Here is a 27182-nt window from a genome sequence, read left to right as displayed (position 1 = left end):
ATAATCCTAAAAATGACAGTCATCATTTGTTACTGTAATACTGTTCATTTCTCTACACATTTTCTTTATGTATGTGCAGTGGACGTACTGTCTGACCTGCACGTCAGTTCTCAGTGTGCCTCATGCGTTGCATTACACCGTGTCGGGGCATGACGTCACCTTACGACATTCTCAAAATGTTCATATGAAAGGCCCGATTATGAATTTCGAAGAGATGACAACAGACAACATACGCACTTCCGCTCACATTGACATGACCTTTAGTATGATCCAAGCTTATTTTATACATTTTTTATTTTCTTCCCCCCCATCATCTCCTCTCTCCCTCCTCTCCCATAGACCCATGCGTGTCCCTCCCTGCTCCTCCCTACCTCCACAGCCAAATCCCATCTTGTGGATGTCTCCTCTGGAAGCCATGTCGCTAGTGCTAGCCGTTATTTATCGACCGCTGACAGGGCCATGAATCCCAGGCCAAAGCGAAAACCCGTATAGTTATCAAAAGCATAAAATTCCTATCACTTTAGGTGTCAAGAGCAGAGACAAGAAAATGAAACAGGTACTCATAAAGCCAGCAGCGTGTTAAATCACGGCTGAGAGGTGGCGAGTGGGACGGACGGGCGCGGTGGTTCTCGGGCTAAGGCGAAGGAGTCTCTTGATTAAATAAAGGGGAATTAGATATTTTTGCAAAAGCAGGAAACAACAGTGATCTATGCTCAGTGTCAGTGGGGTTGAAGCTTGACGCTATATTGTGCATTGTTTATTTCTCTCTTTCTTTGTGTCTTTTTAGCAGATCAATCTATCTCGCTGTCGTAGTAACGCAGGGCCGAAGGGAGAAGCGGAGGCTCCTCCTCTGTCAGACGGTGGCGGCTGTAGACTGGCTGGCTGTGTTCTCTGACTTCTTTTCGCTTAATAGACTTATAGGAGTCTACTGTTAGACACCCCATCTTACCTGGTGAGCCAGGTGTATGGCTGAAAATAGGTGTTTTATTACACTTCAGTGTTCGCAGACCTCCAGGATTATAGCTCACCCAGGCTATGCTCCTTCTAAATGTAAGATGATAGGCTACATCAAATTGCTGAATTGCTGAATTATTTATTTAATATGCATATGGTAAAAACATGACCTCACCATTTGTACTATCATCACATTTAGATGAAGACCCGTGTCTAATGTGTTTTTTTCCCTTCAGATTTCCCCCCTTTAAAGACATGATTTTGGGACATTGTCTTTTGTCGGTTGGAGGTGTCTGCAGGACTGATGAGATCTGTGAACTCTGGGGAGTTGGGGTCAAGACCTCCCACCCCATCCATCATCCAGTGATAGACATGGGGAGCAGGCCAGTGACGGGCCTGGACTGGTGGCTGGGGCTTGTGGCTTGGCTGGGTCTGGGTCTGGGGGTAGATCTGGGTCTGGGGGTCGAGGGTGACAGGGGGGACAGGTCCACCATGTGGGGGGACAAAAAGGAGATCACATCCTCATCGTTGAAGTCATCTATCATCTCTTGAGCGTCTCTAGTGGGATTTTGACCACCCAAACAAACGCATCTGTTAAGACTTCGTAAAATAAACTCAGCAAAAAAAGAAACCTCTCACTGTCAACTGCGTTTATATTCAGCAAACTTAACATGTGTAAATATTTGTATGAACATAACTATTCAACAACTGAGACATAAACTGAACAAGTTCCACAGACATGTGAATAACAGAATGGAATAATGTGTCCCTGAACAAAGGGGGGGGGTCAATATCAAAGTAACAGTTAGTATCTGGTGTGGCCACCAGCTGCATTAAGTACTACAGTGCATCTCCTCCTCACGGACTGCACCAGATCTGCCAGTTCTTGCTGTGAGATGTTACCCCACTCTTCCACCAAGGCACCTGCAAGTTCCTGGACATTTCTGGGAAGAATGGCCCTAGCCCTCATCTTCCGATCCAACAGGTCCCAGACGTGCTCAATTGAGATACGGGCAATTGAGATACGAGATACGGGCTCTTCGCTGACCATGGCAGAACACTGACATTCCTGTCTTGCAGAAAATCACGCACAGAACAAACAGTATGGCTGGTGGCATTGTTATGCTGGAGGGTCATGTCAGATGAGCCTGCGGGAAGGGTACCACATGAGGGAGGAGGATGTCTTCCCTGTAATGCACAGCGTTGCCTGCAATGACAACAAGCTCAGTTCGAAGATGCTGTGACACACCGCCCCATGAATGACCCTCCACCTCCAAATCGATCCCGCTCCAGAGTACAGACCTCGGTGTAACGCTCATTCCTTTCGACGATTCCTTCAGCCTCTCTCAGCCTATTGCGGACAGTCTGAGCACTGATGGAGGGTTTGTGCATTCCTGGTGTAACTCGGGCAGTTGTTGTTGCCATCCTGTACCTGTCCCGCAGTTGTGATGTTCGGATGTACCGATCCTGTGCAGGTGTTGTTACATGTGGTCTGCCACTGCGAGGACAATCAGCTGTCCAATGCGTCTAACAGTACAGACATTGCATTTTATTGCCCTGGCCACATCTGCAGTCCTCATGCCTCCTTGCAGCATGCCTAAGGCACATTCACTCAGATGAGCAGGGACCCTGGGCACCTTTCTTTTGGTGTTTTTCAGAGTCAGTAGAAAGGCCTCTTTAGTGTCCTAAGTTTTCATAACTGTGACCTTAATTGCCCACCGTCTGGAAGCTGTTAGTGACTTAACGACCGTTCCACAGGTGCATGTTCATTAATTGCATTGTCGGAACTAGAAGCACAAGCATTTCGCTACACTCGCATTAACATCTGCTAACCATGTGTATGTGACAAATACAATTTGATTTGATTTGAATTGTTTATGCTTAATTGAACAAGCATGGGAAACCGTGTTTAATCCTTTTACAATGAATATCAGTGAAGTTATTTGGATTTTCAGAAATTATCTTTAAAAGACAGGTTCCTGAAAAAGGGACGTTTCTTTTTTTTTGCTGACTTCACATTGGTATTTGTTTTTGATTTAATTTGACCCTGTGTTTTATACATGAGCAGCCGCCCAATTAACTAAAGGCAAAAGCTGACAGCTAAACCCACCGCGTTATAGGTCATAGATATACCTGATGATATTATGCTTTTGCATTACAGCTGTTTACTGTATTATCCTAGATTGTCTCTTAAGGCAAGTATACCCACTCTGTTGCTTCAGCTGATCCAATAATAATGATGAATCTGGTCATCGCGACTAGTGTCACTCCCTGTTCTTGTAATGAGTCTCTCTGGACCACTTGTTTCTCAAAACGTTGAAAAAGTGTTCAACGCTTCAGACAAGTCATTCATCTCTACAGTTGGGGAGTTGGCCAGGTTCTCCTTGTGTGTTTGGGTATTTTTCTGTCTCATTTCTTCTCTGTGTTGATTCTGAGAGACCCCACTGTCTTTTGGAGAGGAAGGTATGAGAGCAAGCTGTGTGGACAATAGGATCCAAATCTCTGTTTGACACGGCGGCGGCGTTGAGTGACACGCATGTAAACAAACAAACACAGACAAACACGCGCAGATCCACTCCCCTCCCCCCACCATTCACTCACTCTCTAACACACGCGCACGCACACACATACACACGCGCACACACACACACACACACACACACACACACACACACACACACACACACACACACACACACACACACACACACACACACACACACACACACACACACACACACACACACACACACACACACACACACACACACACACACACACACACAGTAAGTGTGAAATGGGTCCAGTGACACTTGACCTGTGCCATCCAAGCTTCTTTCAACACATCGGCCATGACTGTGTGATCGTAGGCTTTCCTCTGTCTGACCTAATTGTGCTACTGTCTAGACACTTCTCACACAGTGTTTGCTACACATATTGTGCACCTCTGTCAAAACGTCCCTTTTTAAGGAAGTTCCACGAGACTCGTTCCCTCCCCTGTCAGACAGAGAGTAGCTTGCTGTGAGTTGTTTGGCATGGGGAAATAATGAAATGGGTTAAAGAGTGAGGTAGCTCATAATGCCTTGAAGAGGGCTTCAGATTGATTCCTTACTGTTGTTTTTGATCATGTTGTTGTTGTGTGCAGTGTACAGTTCAATTTCAGGATACTGACTCACAAGTACAGGATCATGTAAATAAGATGGTGATAAGATCTTAATACTCTGGTTCACCCCATCTGTAACTACAGCAAAACCCCTCCATTGAGATAATATGGAGAATGGAGATTGACATAGAAATGCTGTAATCCTCTGCAAGATTTGCTCTCTGATTCAAATACATGTTTTTCTTTGAGGAGAGAGGTCAAATTTAGTCGTAATGTCAAAATATTTATAGCAAATGTTGGGTAAGTATTACAGATATGTCCATGTCGGTGTGGTTGTGCGTGCACACGTGTGCATTCATGCGTATGCGTGCACGTGCGTGTCTGAGCCACTGCTGTTTTCAGAGGACACATGTGAAGCTGTGAAACTCGGTGAAACAAGCTGCCCTTGCTTTTTTTCTGCTGTCCTGCCGGGGCCTCAGTGGGATGGGCAGTTTATGAGATGACAGGACATGCCAACAAATTGCATCACTTCTGCCTCTGTGGCCGAGGACAATGGCCCACCATATGCCGACGTGGGAAAATGAATGGGGCTCATTTGTGCTGGCACCACGAGCCCCCAGTCCCCTCACCCCCTTCGCCCCTGCCTGGGCCCTGTTTGTCCCCTAGCCCCCTCACCCACAGACAGACGAGCCCAGCCTCTGACATAGAACACAACACAATATCAAAAGGAGAGAATCACTTATTTATTAAATAAATATATACACTACTGTTCAAAAGTTTGGGGTAACTTAGAAATGTCCTTGTTTTTTTCCATTAAAATAACATAACGTTGATCAGAAATGCAGTGGAGACATTGTTAATGTTGTAAATGACTATTGTAGCTGGAAAACGTCTGATTTTTAATAGAATATCTACACAGGTGTACAGAGGCCCATTATTAGCAACCATCACTCCCGTGTTCCAATGGCACATTGTGTTAGCTGATCCAAGTTTATCATTTTAAAAGGCTAATTGATCTTTAGAAAACCCTTTTGCAATTATGTTGGCACAGCTGAAAACTGTTGTGCTGATTAAAGAAGCAATAAAACTGGCCTTCTTTAGACTAGTTGGGTATCTGGAGCATCAGCATTTGTGGGTTTGATTAGAGGCTCCAAATGTCCAGAAACAAAGTATATTCTTATGAAACTCTATTCTTGTTCTGAGAAATGAAGGCTATTCAATGCGAGAAATTGCCAAGAAACTGAAGATCTCGCACAACGCTGTGTACTACTCCCTTCACAGAACAGAGCAAACTGGCTCTAACCAGAATAGAAAAAGGAGTGGGAGGCCACGGTGCACAACTGAGTAAGAGGACAAGTACATTAGAGTGTCTAGTTTGTGAAACAGACGCCTCACAAGTCCTCAACTTGCAGCTTCATTTAATAGTACCCACCAGTCTCAACGTCAACAGTGAAGAAGCGACTCCAAGATGCTGGCCTTCTAGGCAGAGTTCCTCTGTCCAGTGATTGCGTTCTTTGCCCATCCATTTTCTTTTTATTGGCCAGTCTGAGATATGGCTTTTTCTTTGCAACTTTCCCTAGAAGGCCAGCATCCCAATGCCTACACTGTATTTCTGATCAATTTGATGTTATTTTAAATGGCCAAAAGAAATGGCTTTTTTTTCAAAAAACAAGGACATTTCTAAGTGACAGACACCCTGGTTTGAATCCAAGCTGTATCACAACTGGCCGTGATTGGGAGTCCCATAGGGCGGCGCACAATTGGCCTAGCGTCGTCCGGGTTTGGCTGGTGTAGGCTGTCATTGTAAATAAGAATTTGTTCTTAACTGACTTGCATAGTTAAATACATTTTATACGCACATACAATAACAAGTGTGTGGATATGATGGTATAAATCTTGACAAATATCTGTGTTTGTCTCAGCATTGGTTGTTTACATGTGTGTATGCCAGATGTGTGTATGTGTGTTTCTAGGTGAGTGTGATTTTTGTTGTGTTTATGCGTGTGTGTATATGAGTGCTTCTGAGTGTGTGCAGGCCTGGGATGATAGCAGATGATTAAGGAGCGGCTGCTCTGTTGACATGAGATACTAATGAGGATGAAATGAGAAGGTCAGGGCTCATCTCCAGGAGAGGGACGTCCCCGCCCCTCGCTACCCCCTCTGTTGCCCCCCTAGCCCGCCCCCCTCCTCAGAACGGCCAGCTAATCTCCCTCTTAATCGGCACTGCCACCACGGCACACAAATACACACACACACTCGCACAAACACACATACATAAACACAAACACAAGTTATACTGACCAGCAGCATCCGGCATCTACATAATGGCGGTAATTAGCCAGCAGCACAACAAGACCAGCTCAGAGTTATGACTAGCACCTCTCTTTGGGCCCATTCTAGTTCTGACCAGATTGGACGATTCTGTCAATCTGTGTTCTACCCCACACACAACATGTTGTTGACCAGATTGCACTGAGCAATGAACATCAGAACATTTTGAGACTAATATTATATAATTTAACCTGGGGGTGGAGGTAACAAGCTAAAGGAGAGTAGAGGAGAGGATGGGGAGGGGGGGGAGAGAGTGATGTAGCCAGAATGTAGACGTCACTTCTCCCCTCATGTGAGGGCTCCAGTGTTATTAATGGACATATCAGGGTCTCTATCAGCACAGTGAACTGCTGACCCCACAGGAAGAAGGAAATGCTCAGCCAGCTGCACGCCAAAAGAGAGAGAGAGAGCAAAAGGCCATGTAAAAAGTTGGGCGTGTGAAGTGTGGTGAAGTGTTGGATGGAGGTCTCCTACCCCTGACCCCTGCGTTTTTAAAGAGCGGCGTTTCACCTCGTTAATCAGACAGCGATGCGTATCACCGCCACCATCACCCTCCGTGTGTCCCCCTCACACTTGTCATTTTTCACAGTCACTCATGGGGAGATAAGGATCCCCAGGTGACAGGCTGGCTCAACAGGGGAAATGTGCAGTGAGGGATGATTGTGTGTGCCCGGGCAGGGGTGGGGGAGAGAGAGAGAGAGAGAGAGAGAGAGAGAGAGAGAGAGAGAGAGAGAGAGAGAGAGAGAGAGAGAGAGAGAGAGAGAGAGAGAGAGAGAGAGAGAGAGAGAAGATGGAATTGGAGGGACATGGCCATGGTCTGTGTCTCGGTTTACAAATTTAATCAATGACCACCCACATCCACAGTTGGATGACAAAATATTACTTACAGGATGAGAATCACTCCACCAATCATCAACCTGATAAGGAATATTTAGGTAGCAAAAACGTAGTGTCCGTCAAGCTCATGAGACTTTTTAAAGGGGAACAGACTGGGGTAGAGAAAAAATGAAGAGAGACAGAGACAGAGACAGAGACAGAGACAGAGACAGAGAGAGAGAGAGAGAGAGAGAGAGAGAGAGAGAGAGAGAGAGAGAGAGAGAGAGAGAGAGAGAGAGAGAGACAGAGACAGAGACAGAGACAGAGACAGAGACAGAGACAGAGACAGAGACAGAGAGAGAGAGAGAGAGAGAGAGAGAGAGAGAGAGAGAGAGAGAGAGAGAGAGAGAGAGAGAGAGAGAGAGAGAGAGAGAGAGAGAGAGAGACAGAGACAGAGAGAGACAGAGACAGAGACAGAGACAGAGACAGAGAGAGAGAGACAGAGACAGAGACAGAGACAGAGACAGAGACAGAGACAGAGAGAGAGAGACAGAGACAGAGAGAGAGAGAGAGAGAGAGAGAGAGAGAGACAGAGAGAGAGAGAGAGAGAGAGAGAGAGAGAGAGAGAGAGAGAGAGAGAGAGAAGAGAGAGAGAGAGAGAGACAGAGAGAGAGAGAGAGAGAGAGAGAGAGAGAGAGAGAGAGAGAGAGAGAGAGAGAGAGAGAGAGAGAGAGAGAGAGAGAGACAGAGAGAGAGACACAGAGACAGAGACATAGAGAGAGAGAGAGAGAGAGAGAGAGAGAGAGAGAGAGAGAGAGAGAGAGAGAGAGAGAGAGAGAGAGAGAGAGACAGAGACAGAGACAGAGACAGAGACAGAGCTGTACTTCCTCAGTGGTAGGGAGGCCGAGCAGGCCAGGTGGATGATCAAGCCGCAGTGCCCTTGTTTGGGTGTAGGGCCTGATCAGAGCCTGGAAGGTTACAGACGGGTGCGTTCTGGATTGGATGAGTTGAAGGGTTTTCAGGGAGCCCAGCCAACATCAGAGACAGTGCCTGGTTATGAGAGAGAGACAGAGAGAGAGAGAGAGACAGAGACAGAGACAGAGAGAGAGAGAGAGAGAGAGAGAGAGAGAGAGAGAGAGAGAGAGAGAGAGAGAGAGAGAGAGAGAGAGAGAGAGAGAGAGACAGAGACACAGAGAGAGAGAGAGAGAGAGAGAGAGAGAGAGAGAGAGACAGAGAGACAGAGAGACAGAGAGAGAGAGAGAGAGAGAGAGAGAGAGAGAGAGAGAGAGACAGAGAGAGACAGAGAGAGACAGAGAGAGAGAGAGAGAGAGAGAGAGAGAGAGAGAGAGAGAGAGAGAGAGAGACAGAGAGAGTGTAGAGAGAGGAAAGAGCGAAATAGACCCAGCTAACACATTACGTTCTGAGCACCATATGTTTCTTCGAGCACGGTTGTATTTTTCATACAACCTTCCCACACATTTCTGGGAATGGTGCAGGATAGTTGCTTGGCTTTGGAACATGCTCAGTACATTTAAGGTATTTCATTCAAGCGGGCAGGTTGTTGGGCGGCCGGCCGTCACAAACGAGATTTCATCTGGAGAGAGAGGGAGAAAGGGTCAGAGCACAGGGTAGGGCAGTGTGAGCAGAACCAGCGGTGTCGTTTGACTTAGCAAACGACTTTAACAGAACAGGCAGAATCAGGAGATAGGTGGGAGAAGGTTTGAGCGGAGGGGAAGAGATTATTAGGATGGGAGGAGAGATAGCGGGAGAGAGAGGGCGAGGTTTCCTAAAAGTTCAAACATGGAAACATTTCATTTCAATTGGAATGTATTCAATTTTGAATTTGAAACCCAAAACTACACCTTATATACAGTACATTACTGGACACTGAATTATAGCAAAACTGTTTGACATAGAAACTCCAGATTTTTTTCAGTTTTCTTTATTCATTTTGAAAATTATGAAAAGTATGAATAACATTCCACCCTGAGGCCAAAGAGGGCACTTTTGGTTAATTGACTGCAGGAAATGGCTACAAACATATACAGTGCATTCTGAAAAAATTCACGTGACAGCCTTATTCTAAAATGATTCAATTGTATTTTTTCCTTGTCAATCTACAAACAATACCGAATAACGACAAAGCAATATGAGGTTTTTAGACATTTTTTGCAAATGTATAAAAAATATGTGAAACTGAAATTAACATAAGTATTCAGATCGTTCAGTCAGTACTTTTGTTGAAGCACCTTTGGCAGCAATTACAGATTTGAGTCTTCTTGGGAATGACGCTACAATCTTGGCACACCTGTATTTGGGGAATTTCTCAATTTCTTCTCTGCAGACCCTCAAGCTCTGTCAGGTTGGATGGGGAGTGTCGCTGTTAAGCTATTTTCAGGTGTCTCCACAGATGTTTGATCGGGTTCAAGTCTGGGCTCTGGCTGGGCCACTCAAGGACATTCAGAGACTTGTCCCGAAGCCACTCCTGTTGGAAGGTGAACCTTGGACACAGTCTGAGGTTCTAAGTGCTCTGGAGCAGGTTTTCATCAAGGATATCTCTGTACTTTGCTCCGTTCATCTTTCCCTAGATCCTGACTAGTCTCCCAGTCCTTGCCTCTGAAAAACATCCCCACAGCATGATGCTGTCACCACGATGCTTCAACGTAGAGATGGTGCCAGGTTTCTTCCAGATGTGACGCTTGGCATTCAGGCCAAAGAGTTCATTCTTGGTTTCATCAGACCAGAGAATCTTGTTTCTCATAGTCTGAGAGTCTTTAAGTGCCTTTGGGCAAACTCCAAGCGGGCTGTCATGTGCCTTTTACTGAAGAGTTGCTTCCGTCTGGCCACTCGACCATAAAGACCTGATTGGTGAAGTGCTGCAGAGATTGATGTCCTTTTGGAAGATTCTCCCATCTCCACAGAGGAACTCTGGAGGTTTGTCAGAGTGACCATCGGGTTCTTGGTCTCCTCCCTGACGAAAACCTTTCCCCCCAGATTGCTCAGTTTGGCCAAGCAGCCGGCTCTACGAAGAGTATTGCTGGTTCCAAATTTCTTCCATTTAAGAATGACCGAGGCCACTGTGTTCTTGGGGACCTTCAATGCTGCCGAAATGTTATGGTACCCTTCCCCAGATCTGTGCCTCTACACAATCCTGTCTCGGAGCTCTACGGACAATTCCTTCAACCTCATGACTTGGTATTTGCATTGACATGTACTGTCAACTGTTGGACCTTACAGATGTGTGCCTATCTAAATCATGTCCAATCATTTGAATTAATACAGGTGGATTACAGGTAGAAACATCTCAAGAAGGCTCAATGGAAACAGGATGCACCTGAGCTCAATTTCGACGCTTAACAAAGGTCTAAATACTAATAGTACCAGTCAAAGGTTTGGACACACTTATTTTTTACTATTTTCTATATTGTAGAATAATAGTGAAGATGTCAAAACTATGAAATAACACGTAGGGAATCATGTAGGAATATTTTTGGGGGGCTGTGTTAGCCATGCTGGTTAAGTGTGCCTTGAATTCTGAATAAATCACAACAGTGTCACCAGCAATGCACCCCCACACCATCACACCTCTTCCTCCATGCATCAAGGTGGGAACCACACATGCGGACATCATCCGCTCACCTACTGTACTCTGCGTCTCTGGAACCAAAAATCAGACCAAAGGACAGATTTCCACCGGTCTAAAGTCCATTGTTCGTGTTTCTTGGCTCAAGAAAGTCTCTTCTTCTTATTGCTGTCCACGAGTAGTGTTTTTTTTAAAGCAACTCGACCATGAAGGCCTGAATCACTTAGTCTCCTCTGAACAGATGTTGAGATGTGTCTGTTACTTGAGCTCTGTTAATCATTTATTTGGCCTGGTAACTCTAATGAACTTATCCTCTTTAGCAGAGGAAACTCTGCGTCTTTCTTTCCTATGGCGGTCCTCATGAGAGCCAGTTTTATCATAGCGCCTGATTGTTTTATTTTATTCTAATTTTCTTATACATTTTTTACCCCTTTTTCTCCCCAATTTCGTGGTATCCAATTGCTAGTTATAGTCTTGTCCCATCGCTGCAACTCATGTACGGACGCAGGAGAGGCGAAGGTTTTGGAGCTGTGCGTCCTCCGAAACATGACCCAGCCAAGCCGCATTGCTTCTTGACACAATGCCCGCTTAACCCGGAAGCCAGCCGCACCAATGTGTCGGAGGAAACACCGTACACCTGGCGACCGTGTCAGCGTGCATGTGCCCGGCCTGCTACAGGAGTCACTAGAGCGCGATGGGACAAGGACATCCCGGCCGGGCCAAACCTTCCCCTAACCCGGACAGCGCTGGGCCAAATGTGCGCCGCACCCATTGGTCTCCCCGCTGCGGCCGGCTGCGACAGAGCCTGGACACGAACCAGGATCTCTAGCGGCACAGCTAGCACTGCGATGCTGTGCCTTAAACCACTGCGCAACTCAGGAGGCTCCACTTGATGTTTTTTTGCGACTGAACTTGAAGAAACTCAAAGTTCTTGAAACCAAAAACAACCAACGTTCCCAGATCTTCCAAGGAACCAAATCTGCTAGCTGGGGAGAGAGAGAGAGAGAGAGAGAGAGAGAGAGAGAGAGACAGAGAGAAAGAAAGAGAGAGAGAAATGAGCCTGCCAGTGGTTAATTGAGCATACAGATTCCTAATGTGTCAGGAGGTGGCCTCACAGATGAGGGATGGTACCTTTTCAGGGTGCATCTTCCTTTGTTTCCTCTTTGAGACTAATGAAGTCGGCCCTCCATACACACGAGCTGGACACTGACACACCAGAGTTCTCTCTCTCCCCATTCACAAAGTATATAACAGTGTGTCATTCATCTGAATGTTTACACACACACACACACACACACACACACACACACACACACACACACACACACACACACACACACACACACACACACACACACACACACACACACACACACACACACACACACACACACACACACACACACACACACACACACACACACACACACACACACACACACACAAACCACGTTGAGTTATGAACTAGACCTGTGTGATGAACTCACACTCTGTAGGGCTCAACTTTAGAGCATATTCATTATCAAAGCAGACCTGTTTATTTTTACTGTCTCTCCAAACAGCACGCATCCATTATCCCAAAGATTTCGTCTCTCTTTTTTTTTCTCCTTGATGCCTTAGGGTCAATCCCTAATGAGCTTAATACAGAGGAAACATGGAAGCTATTACTGAGGGTGTTTGAACAAGGGGGTGATATTGTACCTTATGATTACACCCATTTATATATATATATATATATATATATATACAGTTGAAGAAACTTACCGTTGAAGTCGGAAGTTTACATACACTTATGTTGGAGTCATTAAAACTAGTTTTTCAACCATTCCACAAATTTCTTGTTATCAAATTATAGTTTTGGCAAGTCGGTTAGGACATCTACTTTGTGCATGACAGGTAATTTTTCCAACAATTGTTAAGACGGATTATTTCACTTATAATTCACCGTATCACAATTCCAGTGGGTCAGAAGTTTACATACACAAAGTTGACTGTGACTTTTAACAGCTTGGAAAATTCCAGAAAAGTATTTAATGGCTTTAGAAGCTTTTGATAAGCTAATTGACATAATTTGAGTCAATAGGAGGTGTACCTGTGGATGTATTTCAAGGCCTACCTTCAAACTCAGTGCCTCTCTGCTTAACATCATGGGAAAATCAAAAGAAATCAGCCAAATACCTCAGAATAAAAATTGTAGAACTCCACAAGTCTGGTTCATCCTTGGGAGCAATTTCCAAACGCCTGAAGGTACCACGTTCATCTGTACAAACAATAGTAAGCTAGTATAAACAACATGGGACCACGCAGCCGCCATACCTCTCAGGAAGGAGATACGTTCTGTCTCCTAGAGATGAACGTACTTTTGTGCGAAAAGTTCAAATAGATCCCAGAACAACAGCAAAGGACCTTGTGAAGATGCTGGAGGAAACGGGTACAACAGTATCTATATCCACAGTAAAACAAGTCCTATATCGACATAACCTGAAAGGCCGCTCAGCAAGGAAGAAGCCACTGCTCCAAAACTGCTATAAAAAAGCCAGACTACGGTTTGCAACTGCACATGGAACAAAGATCATATTTTTTGGAGAAATTTCCTCTGGTCTGATGAAACAAAAATAGAACTGTTTGGCAATAATGATCATCGTTATGTTTGGAGGAAAAAGGGAGCGTTGCAAGCCGAAGAACACCATCCCAAACGTGAAGCACGGGGGTGGCAGCATCATGGTGTGGGGGTGCCTTGCTGCAGGAGGGACTAGTGCACTTCACAAAATAGATGGCATCATGAGGTAGGAAAATTATGTGGATATATTGAAGCAACATCTCAAGACATCAGTTAAAGTTAAAGCTTGGTCGCAAATAGGTCTTCCAAATGGACAATGACCCCAAGCATACTTCCAAAGTTGTGGCAAAATGGCTTAATATTAAGGACATATATAAGTCTAGACAGAGAGAAAGGTGGCAGCGTTGTGTACCACTCTGTCTCCGCCACTATGTGGGGCTGGGTAAGTTTTGGGTAAGGTGAGAGCAGGACCTGTGGATGACAAACACATTGATGATGATCTGATATAACATTTATTTTCCTTGTCCTGCTCTCGCTAGCTAGTGAGAGCACTTTGCTTTCTTTTTTTGTTTGCTATCTCTCTCCACAGGCTAGTGTGTCTGGCCAACCAAACTTGTTCAAGGTGCTCCGTGACCATATGTTTGCTCATTGGGGAGGGGAGCGGGAAAGGCTGGTCTGGTGTGACCTTCACTCAGGTTGAGCACTGAACACTCCAGGCTCTGCTTGGTTGGGTTCATGCCAGGTGAGCACAGCCTCAGAAAGAACCACACAACACTGACACAAACAACTATTGTTGGTCCCAAAATGACAGCTAGAATAGTTTAATTGGATCCCACTACATGGCCAAGCTGCAAAGTAAAAGAATATCTATTGTTGTATTTTCAGATGTGCCATTTGGCCAAATGGTGACAAACAGACAAATGTATGTGTTTCCTTTCTCTCTGCATTCAAGTGGAATTGTGTTGAACCACACAAAGCAAGCATATTGCAGAATATAGCACTTGGACATTTTGAGAAGAAGATTTGAAACAAAAACAATCTCTTTAGATCATCCAGCCCACCACTAATGACAAACTGTTGTATTGGCCAATGGCAGTCACTGACGTCTCACTGTAAAAGCCAATCCCTTCATGTGCTGATGTTCAACACTTCATGTTTCATATCTTGGTTTCACATGGAACTCAAGCTTATAGAAATACAATACATATGCAAATACAATACAGTATCTCTTTGTGTCCCATTGAATTTAGCAGTATATGTACAATATTGGATGATCATATGATTAATTCAAGTTCATGTATACAATAATAATACATTTTGACAAATTTTATTTTATAAGAAGTACATTTCATTGGGTAATTATAAAGGGGGGGAGTGCTTTCTTTTCGTCCTCCCTCTCCAACCTTATTTCCTTGGGAAGAACACATTTCTGCTTGAGAACACCCTTTAAACTATGAAATGACTGCCGTCACTGATTCACATGCCGCCCTGCCACCCCTCCATACGACACACACACACACACACACACACACACACACACACACACACACACACACACACACACACACACACACACACACACACACACACACACACACACACACACACACACACACACACACACACACACACACACACACACACACACACACACACCACACACGCGCGCGCGTGCACTCTCTCCTGATTTTGGATGGATAGATGGAAGGGGGAGGCAGGGGGGACTGAAAAATATAATCTCCTGAAAAGAATGAGGCCCTCTGGGATTTTCTCAAAGTGGCCCCTCTGTGTGGTGGGGGCCGGTGGGGGTGCGGCGGCCTAAAACATGGGCACTCCACACTGTAACCTTAGCCAGCGGGGGAGCAATCTGTCAAATAATTAGCCGTTGCCCAGGACAAAGGTTTTATTTGCAGGAATTTCATAGAAGCCAGGATTGAATAATATGTCTCTGTATTGTGCAGGGCCATGGGAACATCATCTCTTACTGGTGGGGCTATAAAAGACGGCCAACTGATAATGAGAAAAGGGTCTGGTAATTCAATTCCTCAAGCATTTGTTTCTATAATTCCTTCTCTCTTTCTGTCCCCCGCTCTCTGTCTCTTCACTCTTTTATATCTAGCTAATTAAAAGAACATCAATTTTGACAAAGATTTTCCGGTGTCCCTGGAAGAAAAAGGTCTGGCATTCTTAGTTTACCACAACATTACCAAACAACAAGATGTTAATCATGTTGAGAGATTTTGTTATGTTGAATGTTTTATTGACAACACAACGTATCAACACAATACATATTATTATTTTAGTAAAATAGTGAAAGAAAAAAAAGCAATTGATATGGCAAATATGTTTGCATATTTACTGGCTGAGTTAATAATGTTATATTTCGAAGATATTTGAGGCAAATATTTGAGATAAATGATTTGAACAAGTGATAAAGTTATATTCCTGAACAGATCTGTTCTCATATAAACCAGAAAAGTGTTGCCATGGTGCCAGAATGAATATACAGTGTTAGTTTTTTCATTGGTTGATAGAGGTTCAAATCCAGCTAGGTAGCAGCTTCATTGCTCTCCACTCCCCAGCATTGCCTGGAGGAATAAACAACAGAGGCATCTCATGTGGGGTTTGGTTTGGACTCTTTTCACCAGTTCCCTATTGTATTTAGAAGCATTCACAGTCATAACTGTCGCTGCTTCATATTTTCACTTCTCTTTCCCTGCTTGCTGAAAACATATGTAAACATACTAAGTCCACTGTACAACTTGTCATTATGACATTTTCAAAATGTTTCGAGTTCATGATTCCATGTCTTACGAACAACAACTGAGTTTTCGAGAGAAGATACCAACCTCATAGATAATGTAAGTGACCGAGTGTGACCGACTGAATAATGTCCAGTCTCTCTGGTCCCCTACACTCTCTCTCTCTCTCTCTCTCTCTCTCTCTCTCTCTCTCTCTCTCTCTCTCTCTCTCTCTCTCTCTCTCTCTCTCTCTCTCTCTCTCTCTCTCTCTCTCTCTCTCTCTCCCCTCTCTCTCTCTCTCTCTCTCTCTCTCTCTCTCTCTCTCTCTCTATGTCTGCTGACCTCTGACCCTTCGGGGCGTCCAAGCAGGAAGTGGATAGTGTTAAAAGGGATTGATTTGTTTTGTGGCCTATAGATGATTGTTTATATCATTCCATACAGGGAGGGTTGACCTTTAGTGACCCCTCTGTGAGCCAATCAGCTGAGCGCTCAGACCTGTGTCCATTTGCGACTGCTAATTACTGTTAAGGGCCCTGGTTTCGGGTCCTAAAATGGGCTCCTGCGCTGCTTGGATGACAGAGAAATAGAGCAGGGATACACTCCTCTGATCTTCCTGTGTACCGTTTCTTACCACCCCCTGAACGTCAAGCACATTAAACTTTATCTAGCGGCAAATTCTTCTCAATTATTTGTATGTTGTTGTAATGTGAGTTAGTGCACGTGTGGGTCTAAATGGGGTTCATACAGCTGTGTGAGTGTGTGTGTTTTTGTCCTGACTGTATATACATTTTACAACTACAGCCACAGTGCTTCTAAAGTGTGCTCTTGTATGTGGTGTGAGTTTGTACATCCTCTAACACATTCCAATGCTCGCTTTTAAGTCAAATAATTGGATTATGCATCCTGTGATCTTCCTAATTATAATGGGACCAAGCTTACAATTTTCCAGTCGTTATTTTATATTTTGCTCCCCTCTAATAAGAAGGTGCAGTGAAGCACAACAAAATGCTATGACTCTATTTCCTGCTCTTTGCCTTACAGCTATGTACAGATGAAGAACGCCCACTCTCCCAATATCATCACCCCCCCCTCATTAAACATTAGAGCGCCAAATCACAGACACGCACATATGCGCGCAAATATAAACGTGCACACGCGTGCACACATACAAAACCACACAGAAAAACATTCACACACATCTCCAAAATGACACGTTACACTGGCACGTAAGCACAAATGAACAGTATAAACTTGTGTCAATATTCAGACTAAACTGCAAATACCCAACGTTTATTAAACGTTTGTTTTATACTTAATTGTAAAAGATCACACAATCACACAAATAAATCACAGCATAGGTACTATTCACACAAATGACAGTCAATCACACTCACAACTCTGCTGGATGTGTCATTGTGTCCAGGCCCCACATCCTCTCATCCCCTCAGTAACACTCATCTCCCCTTCACATGCTTGTCTGTCCCCCACCCAACTCCAGGGAACACAGTACATCTGACACTATTTCATGTTGGATTTCGGGATAAGTGAGAGGATTTCAGTTCAAGCTCCGAGCTTAGCACGGGGGTGCGGTGCTGCAGTGAGAACCGTTCGCTGCGTAAAAGCTCACTTCTCTCCCCTCTCTCACCCTCTCTTCTGTTTTTTTGTTGTTGATTTAGCTGTGAGTGGCTGCCTGACACAACATTGGCTAACTCCTCAAGGAGCTAAATAAAGCTAACCCCTTGCATAGTTATTCTATCGCAGGACTCTGGGGGAGCAGAAAAAGGGATGTATTTTGATTGACCAAACCCAGGGGCTTCAGTAATAGTATAACCACAGGAAACTGGAGAAGGAAAGAAATAGAGAGAGAGGGAGAGAGGGGTGAGAGAGAAAGAGACATTTTTATATTAGAGACATGCTGTATTTCCTAAATCGATTAGTTGAGTTAACATTGAAATACATGTTTTTTTTTACTGGCACGGGATCTAACAGATCCCGTGCCAGTTGTTTCATGAGGCTCTCCAACCCTTCATCAGAGGCAAGGTGTTTTCTAAGAAGTAGAACATCTAACTCGTTGTAGTTCCCTGCCTATTGACTCATTTTGGCACTTGATCACCAGGACAATGCTGTGTTACTTCGGCTGAGTTCATGCCCAAAAACTCCCCCTATGAACAGAGTGTGTTTTGCAGTGTGCCGTAGTGGACACATAGACCTATAGCGGCAGCATATGCATGTCACAGAGACACTAATGACAGGTGAAGGCATGGTGCATGTGGCCCTTTCCACGGTCCCCCACACCCACAACACAGGTTAACCCGGGAAATCACGAAAGAAAGGAATAACATGGGGGAGCACCTGAGAGGAATCCTGAGTGGCCAGTTCCTGGTAGAAAAAAAGATGGATTGCCTGAATTCTCCACCAATCACAAAACAACACATTGGCTGCAGCATTGATTGATGAAGTATTTAAGTCGTCAATCTCACATCAGCCGCTTTTTCTCCTCTCTTCTGTTTCTCCAACTGGTTGCAGAAAAGGCATGCAGTGTCTGCAGCTCGGATGAGACCTGACTGGTGCAAAGTATCACCGCTTTTCACCGTTCGATTTCGTCTCAAATGCGCTGAATGTTTCGGATGTGTGTGCGAACACAGGCCAGGGGAGATCATCCCTTTTTCATTCATAACGTACACAATACACGCATCATGTTACTCATATTGCATAGTAATTCTCTGCACATGAAGTGATTAGAGAAGTCCAACATGTCCTGTCCTCTAGGAGCGAGATGATGCTGTGTTGGGTTCAACCTAAAAGGTCTAAAGCTGAGAGGGCGAGAGCTAGACCTGAGTCCATCTGCATACAAATACAGATTGTAGTACCACCCCCCCCCCCCCCCCCCCCATGTACATCACCAAACTCCATAGCTCTCAGCCAGGCAAAATGCATTCTAACAGGCATCAGTGAAGACAACTCACGGCAGTGCTATTGATTACAAATCATGATTAACAATAGTAGTATTGAGACAAACAGAACATTAGCCCGCACTTCTGACCCTTGTCCAGGACCTTTTTTTTTTGTACGCTGTGATGTATTCAATATCAGAATCATGCTCGAGTAAACTCGCTGGGGGAAATCTATGGGATGTTATTCATAGAAATAAGGAAAAGATCACACCTGCAGCCACACTGGTAACAATGCATGAGACGGTGCACTTAGAGTGTCAAACGAGATTTGGTTATGGGATCGATCCCGTCAACCTATATTCTTGCCACAGTAAAGCACAAATTCTCCAAGGAGTATATAACCGCCATCAATTGTTTTCCTCTCCTAATATGATACCCTCCCTCACAAGGGTTTCCACAAAGACCTCATTTCTAATCAATGCGTGCGGTTGGTGGGGATCATCCCGTCTCTGCAAATGAATGACGTCACTTTTTCTGCAGCTTTATTGTATTGATTTGTTTCATTAAGCTGATTGATTTCTGCCCCTCTTCCTTCCTTTTGCTTATCAATATGAGAGCTGATCACATGCATCCAGAAAAAAATCCCAATCAGCCTTTGGTAGCTAGTGGAATCCCTTAGCAGGATCCTGAGGGGACAAGGCTAACCATGGTTATTGAGTGGGACTATTGGTTGACAGTGAAAGCAAAATGTAGGTTTTCCATCTGCCTGGTATTGTATGTATGGGAAGCAGAGTTGCTATATTACTGTTGCTCACCAGTTGTCATGCTAAGATCCTGCTAGGCTTTATTTGGTTGTCATAGTCCCTCTCCCTGAGTATCTGTTAAATGTTCACCTGCTCATTATACTTTGTCCTTATTACCAGCCATATCTGACCCTCTCCTTTAATTCCCTTTGACACCAGAACAATGGATAGGAAGTGCTTCACGCCAGCAAGTCAGACTTCACTTCATTGCAGGAATTATAGCTTTTCATTCTCTGTCACTGGAGCGTTTTAGTGATTTGCCCCATCTCTCTCTCTCTCTCTCTCTCTCTCTCTCTCTCTCTCTCTCTCTCTCTCTCTCTCTCTCTCTCTCTCTCTCTCTCTCTCTCTCTCTCTCTCTCTCTCTCTCTCTCTCTCTCTCTCTCTCTCTCTCTCTCTCTCACACACACATATGATAGATGTACATTTGTGGAAGCTTGTGTATGCACACACACATCCATGCAAAAACACACAAACACACACACACACACACACACACACACACACACACACACACACACACACACACACACACACACACACACACACACACACACACACACACACACACACACACACACACACACACACACACACACACACACACACACACACACACACACACACACACACACACACACACACACACACACACACACAGAGATCAGCCAACCAGACTGTGTTTGAGGTGAAAGGGAGAGGCTGTAGCATAGTAACAGTCCAAAGATGGGCCCCATATGCCAAATACAGTCCTAAGATTTATACCCTCAGCTATGCAAAGTGAAATAGTGGTAATGTGGAACAAAATCCCCCAAAAAGAAGAAAAGAAACGCAAATGTTTGCTTGTTCTATTTAGCCCATTATTCATCAAGCCAGCTGCCTAAATCTATTAGGATCAACACTGTTTGAGTTGTCTCCTCAGAAACACTGACATATTATTTCTGCCTTTCCTGAGCCATCTCAATGTGACAGTCAGCCCTCTAAGAAAACAAGCTGAAGTAATACTGCAAGTCATAAAATGTCTGGCCCAGCGCTCTCACTCATCCCTGTTCTACCCCTCCCTCCCTTCCACTGATACACCAGAGTTCTCTCTCTCTCTCCCCCCCCCCCCAAAAAAACACAGAATTTCCTAATCAACTACTACGATAATAGAAAAGTCCATAACGTAATACAATAATATTTTAAAACGAGAGCCAGTGTCTCTGTGATGTCTTATCACATAGCCAACACGCATCCACACCTAAACGAATGGCTAAAACACATGTCTATGATGAGGTATACCCATAAGCCCGAGAATGTTCATGCTAAAGAATGACAGACAGATTATCTCATGGCCTTTTCCCCTAAACACTTGTACGTGTTTTTCCAGCTTGTGGGAATTCCTGTTCCTGGAGTGTATGGAGCCACCCAGACTGAGCTCTGGAAATACCGTGTCGCTTAGACCTCGCCTTTAACTTTCACTTTATCACCTCCGTTGACACCAGGATATGAAGGCCACTCCTTAACAATGACACTTGCAAAATTAAACAGACACAGCACTGAAATCATTTGGAACGCTTCTATTTCAATGTCAGTGTCAGAGCATCATAGCAAACAGAGAATAAAAATGCTAAGTGAGGTCCAAATCCTGCAGCGGACAGTGATTTGAACCATGAAAATCAAGATGGGTTCTTCTTTTTGTCGTTTTTGGAAGGACAATTGTGGTGAAACTGGGATACTGTCCACTGTTGTGCTGGTGGGGCAAGTATCCCAGTTTCACCACAATTGTCCTTCCAAAAACGACAAAAAGAAGAACCCTTCTTGATTTTCATGGTTCAAATCACTGTCCGCTGCAGGATTTGGACCTCACTTAGCATTTTTATTCTCTGTTTCCTATGATGCTCTCTATTCTATTTTCCATCCTTCTCACTCCCTCCCTCGTTCACTCTTTCTCTCTCTCTCTCTCTTGTTCCCTTCTTCTCTCACTCTACTCTCTTCACTATAAATCCTTACAGTGGTTCTGGCAGCAGTTTCCTGCTCTTTCATCTGCCTCCCTTGTGGTCGGACCATTAGCCCGGCAGTACCTGCAAGTGTTTGGGAGGCAGCTGGCCCAGGACACAGCAGTGCAATGGGGCTGTAGAGCCCAGAGGCTGGGCCTGGGACATGGGAACGCTGGCACCAAATACCAATGGGTAATTAGACCTTCGTTCAAGAGCGAATGTGGCAAGCATTAGACACAAACCTCTTTCCGGTTCAAATCATATCTGCATCCTGGCCTTCCTCCTTTCCTTGGGAGATCATTTTTTTCCCCCTCCTTTATTTCCTTGCCCCCTTTTCTTCTTTCCACTCTCGGACTAGCCATTGGCGATCACTTGGCTCATGTTTGTTGTTTTGGAGGAGGTATATTTCGGTGAAAGACAGTAGGAGGTCATCGGGTGTTATTATACTGTACGCAAAAAAAAAAAGGTGTGATTTTCATTTGTAAGGCTAACTTAGTATTTTGTCGTCCTCCTTTAAACCCGGTTACATCAAAAGTACAACAACTCACGAATGAAGTCATCCTGTATCATTTCTTCATACCAAAAGGCAGAGGTCAGTCAGTCTATGTGACAGAAATGTAACCGTCACCTGACATTTTGCCACAGAAACGGCAAAAGAAACAGAAGTGAGATACGGAATAGATCTAGTATGCGTCCATTGGGGTAGGAGTTTGCCCATGTTCAGATATGACTACATACAAAAGCACATGTGCTGTAACCTTGTCAAGTGCTGGACCCAGTATCCCTCGACCTGTACCTTTACTGACCAGAACATTATTATTTACACTGCACTGGGAGGGAGGGTGGTCGGGAAGGTGACATTTGTGACACTACCTTTCTACAAGGCTGTGCCTGTGTTGAATTTGTTTTTTTACTGGTTGACAGTTTTTTAGTTCATCTTATTATTTTTGAAATTATTTTTTACATGTTTGCACATTATACACATGGGCGACAAGATGTCCTCGGAACGTCGAATGACACAATTCAAACTTCATATTTGACATCTGGATCTTCTTGTGTATTTAGAGGTCTGGGCCGTGAGAAAAATGACCTTATATGTTTCTCATCATTTAGGAGGGAAACTATCAGGAGGCCTTTCTTGTTTTGTGGTGAGCGGTGACATAACCCATAATTCCATTCAAACCGCAACGGCCTTTCATCAGAAGTCACTCCCTGACCTAGCATAGTCTGCCTTGCAGAAAATAGGCCTACTAGAGTAGCACGAGCATCATCACTTCAAAAAAATGTTGTCAAAATTATACTTACAAATTGTGCATCAGATTATATACGCACACATTCAAATTCTAGAAACAAATCAACACTGTCCTAATAAATTCGGAACATTTGTCTCAGGTGAAAAGGGAAGAGGTTGAATGCTGTGTGAGTGAGTGCGTGGTCTGCCTACTGCTGTGGCCAGGCTAGAGGACCCTGCTTTTATCACAGAGGGAGAAGCACTGAAGCCACATTAGCGTAAACAGGAACACAAAAGGAGAGGAGAGAGGAGTGGAATGGAAACCGGGGGTTGTAAAACAGGACCCCCCACTGAGGAATTTCAATTTCATATCTCTAATTAATCCTGTTAGATGAAAGAACTGACTACACACTTTCTTTGGTCACTCTTTCTTTCTCCCACATCTCTGTCAATTCATTTCAGCAGACGAATATGACTAATTGTATACTCCACAGCTCTGGCCGTTATATAAATAGTAATTTGGAGGAGTGGTTCTGTGGGTATTCATGCATCCATTTATGATATTTGAACACAATGGGCTGTGCATAATTTCCGTTGATCAATGTAAGCAGGCCAACACAACCTTGTTGTAGACATGGGCTTCTGATCCTTTTTGGAGCCTGCGGTCTTGTAGCCCAGACAATACCCCTGTACTTCCTCTTTTGTATGAGGAGAGCATTATGTTTCTCATTTCTGTCACTGGGAATTGCTTCTTTGTTTAGAGGGCTAATATTAGCATCATAATTAGACTGAAAGAAAGAGAGTGTTGCGATTCATGCAGATTTTCCGAAGTGCAGAGTGTTGGAGGCCGGAATTCTAGACGAGGTATCAGTCACTGGTGTTTCATGAGGATCCAGTTCAATCAGGAATTTGCATGTTAAATGTTTGTTATCAAACCATTTTGTGTGCAAGATAATTATAGAGGCAAACTGAAACACACAGCGTCATAACAGCTCTAGATTCAGAATGTATCATCCGTAAATTCAGTGTAACTATCAGCCATAGCGTCGACCGCCATCTCTAGGCCTACACTTTTACAAAGTTTAAGTGACAGTTCTCACATTGTGGAGGTCTGAAACTGCTCACATGTAAAGACCGTATTCACCCTTACAATGGGTGCAAACCAATTTGCAGACAGCATATTCAAAGATTTCAGCTTGAGTTTGATTTAAAAGTGTCTTTGTTCAAAGTACTTGTGCTTTTTGCAAAGACTGTATGAGCTTGGCACTTTATGGAATTTATCTCATATGCTTAATGATATAAAGTGATTGGTTTATAGCCAATGTTCTATTCAGGGTATATGTGTTTTTATGCATATAAGAAAAAGTATCAAGCAAGGAAGGCCGTGGTGACACATTCAATAGTGAATAGATGCTTTAAATTCACACATTTTAATTGCCAAAAAAACAGCGCTTGACAAATAACCCTGGCTGCCGCGATAAGCCAACCAAAAGAAAGTAAACCAACATAAAAAACACATCAAACAGAAAATCACCCTAACTGAACATGAATGTCCAACGCCAACCCATAGACTGTATAAGAGATTGTAGCATTTCATTACCCACATTCCTTTTCTGTGTACTCTTGACCAGTTGCCATGGCGCTAGAGCTAACCACATTCATAACCTCTCTCTTGTGCTTTCTCACTTTCTTTCTCCTCTCTCTCCTTTGTCTTTCTTCCTTTTCGCTCTGTCTTCCACTGAACTACTCATCAAGTTACTTTTCTCTCTGTCTTCCACTGAACTACTCATCAAGTTACTTTTCTCTCTGTCTTCCACTGAACTACTCATCAAGTTACTTTTCTCTCTGTCATCCACTGAACTACTCATCAAGTTACTTTTCTCTCTGTCTTCCACTGAACTACTCATCAAGTTACTTTTCTCTCTGTCTTGCACTGCACTACTCCTAAAGTACATTTTCTTTGTGCTTTGCATGAGATCACCATTGAACTTCCCAGAGTTATAAATAACCTTTGAGCCAAGCATACAGTATGCATCAAACAGAAAGAGGATTTCCTGGGTCAACGCTTGTCACACCCTGATCTGTTTCACCTGTCTTTGTGCTCGTCTCCACCTCTCCAGGTGTCGCCCATTTTCCTCATTATCCCCAGAGTATTTATACCTGCGTTCTCTGTTTGTCTGTTGCCAGGTCATTTTGTTTCATCAAGCAAGCCAGCGGTTTTGCCGTGCTCCTTTCTGTCTCGAGTTCCTGTTGTCTAGCTTTCCCTGTTTTCCATTCTGCCTGCACTGACCATGAGCCTGCCTGTCATTCTGTACCTTGTCATACCACCCTGGATTACTGACCTCTGCCTCCCGTTCTGTATCTTTCGGACTCTGCTCTGGACTACTGACCTCTGCCTGCCCTTGACCTGTCGTTTGCCTGCCCCCCTGTTTTTGTAACAAACGTTTGTTATAAAAGGGTCTTCTCCTGAGCCTTGACAACGCTAAATCATTATGACATTATTTGCTAAGTTTGTTTACCATTTTTAATATCAAACCAAACTCTTGCCTCACAGCGCAAATAATACTAAATATGACGTAGGTCAAATAAAGCAACTAAAATTGTATCATCTTGATGTTGTGTAATTCTGGATGCTGACTAACATACTAAATTATCATAGCACAAAAATATCTGTTCGTAAAGTGTTCACATTTCAAAGCTAGTCTCCATACAGACCTTTGCATTAGCACATCTACAGTCAAGAGTCTAAGTGGCAAAACAGAAAAGAAAAAGATTAGCATTTTAAGTATAAATAGTTCCAGGACAAGGGCTGTTAAGTTTGGAATTAACATGTAAACAGTTGGAAATGCCTTCCTCACCACCCCCACCCCATACTCACCCCTGCCTCCTTTTTAAACCTTGATAAATATACATAAAGTCTCGCACAAAGACCGCCTTGTTCCTTTAATGGGACACCCCCTTTAATGGTGAAATATTTCTTAGGATTATATCAGCATTCAGTTGCAAATTTTTTGAGTTTTAATACTCAGTCATCTGTGAATAAGAGTATCATTTGAATTCAGAGGACACCTGGTGCCATGGACTGGGCTATGGTGGGGGCTCGGAGCTGACCTGGTATCACTGCCAAGGCTGCTTTTTCCCAGCCTTCCATTCCTCTGGCCTGACTGGCCGCTCCATTCAGCCTCCTGCCTGCCGTCTCATTCGCTCCTCAGATACTGTCGAGCGCAGCCGCCCCAGCAGCAAACTTGTAACTTTATTCTCCCACCCGAAAAAAAATAAGCTCTCTCTAAAAGATAAAGGGAAGGGAAATCATCTTATCAATCTCCTCTTAGATTAGGCTCGGAGTAAGTTGAATGCTGGTTTAGTGTGTCAGTGGGAAGCAGAGAGAAAACTTAGAATTCAAGACTATAAAAAAAAAAGAAGATAAAATAACAGTGGCTCCGAGACCCTCTTTTGTTGATTTATTGTACATTAGCCACTAGGTTGTATGGAGAGCAGAGGGGTGGGGGTTGGGGGAATGAGGCAGGACTATTTGGAGGAGGAGAAGAGAAGGGGGCAGGGGGGCTATTCGTATGCGTCCCACATCCACCACACACAATAAGGCCTGTATTGCGTTTTGCAAATTTATACCCAGGATGTTGGTTTTAGAGTGTTTTCCTGAAAAAAGGAGACTTTTTTTTCTCCAAGTAAGTGTCTGCTTTCATGAGCAAGAGTGATTGAGGCACACAAACAAACCTTTGTTTCCCCCAGCTCACAGATGCAAGGCCCAGGCACTGGCTCTCGCTCCGCCCCAACACACATTTGCACTTTTTGTTTTGAGTAAAACACAGGACTGTATGAAAAAAGACTAAACGAGCTAATTTCAGATTAAATGCTCCCTATAATCTTTTGAGATTTTCTCAGGATTTAAACAGCTTTCATCGTTTCTTAACAGGTTTCTTGACTCTACTAAAAAATAATAATACCAATTTGATAATATTGTACAAAATAAAATTGTAATATTTCTTGAAAATGAACATGTAAATATGAAGTGTCATCACTTTAACGTGATCCGTCAAATATAAAAAAATAACAATAATAATTTCGATGAGCACATTATCCCCATCACATCATGAATTAAATTAAAAGTTGAATTTATGTGAGAGGAAAAAACATATACTGTATCTGCCTTCATACTGTTCAAAACATCA

The 27182-nt window shown here is 43.9% G+C and overlaps 1 long non-coding RNA gene across 1 annotated transcript in view; it reads right to left on the bottom strand.

Moving 5' to 3' along the window:
* Positions 1 to 15718: 15718 nt before the first annotated feature.
* Positions 15719 to 27182, bottom strand: part of LOC123996396 — a 75341-nt gene continuing 63877 nt past the window's right edge. The window contains exon 3 of the long non-coding RNA XR_006831975.1: positions 15719 to 15935. This is a non-coding gene — a long non-coding RNA (uncharacterized LOC123996396). The remainder of the gene's footprint in view (positions 15936 to 27182) is intronic.

Source organism: Oncorhynchus gorbuscha, linkage group LG15 (genome assembly GCF_021184085.1).
Source record: "Oncorhynchus gorbuscha isolate QuinsamMale2020 ecotype Even-year linkage group LG15, OgorEven_v1.0, whole genome shotgun sequence".
NCBI classification, from domain to species: Eukaryota; Metazoa; Chordata; class Actinopteri; order Salmoniformes; family Salmonidae; genus Oncorhynchus; species Oncorhynchus gorbuscha.
This window is presented reverse-complemented; position numbering and strand designations above follow the sequence as displayed.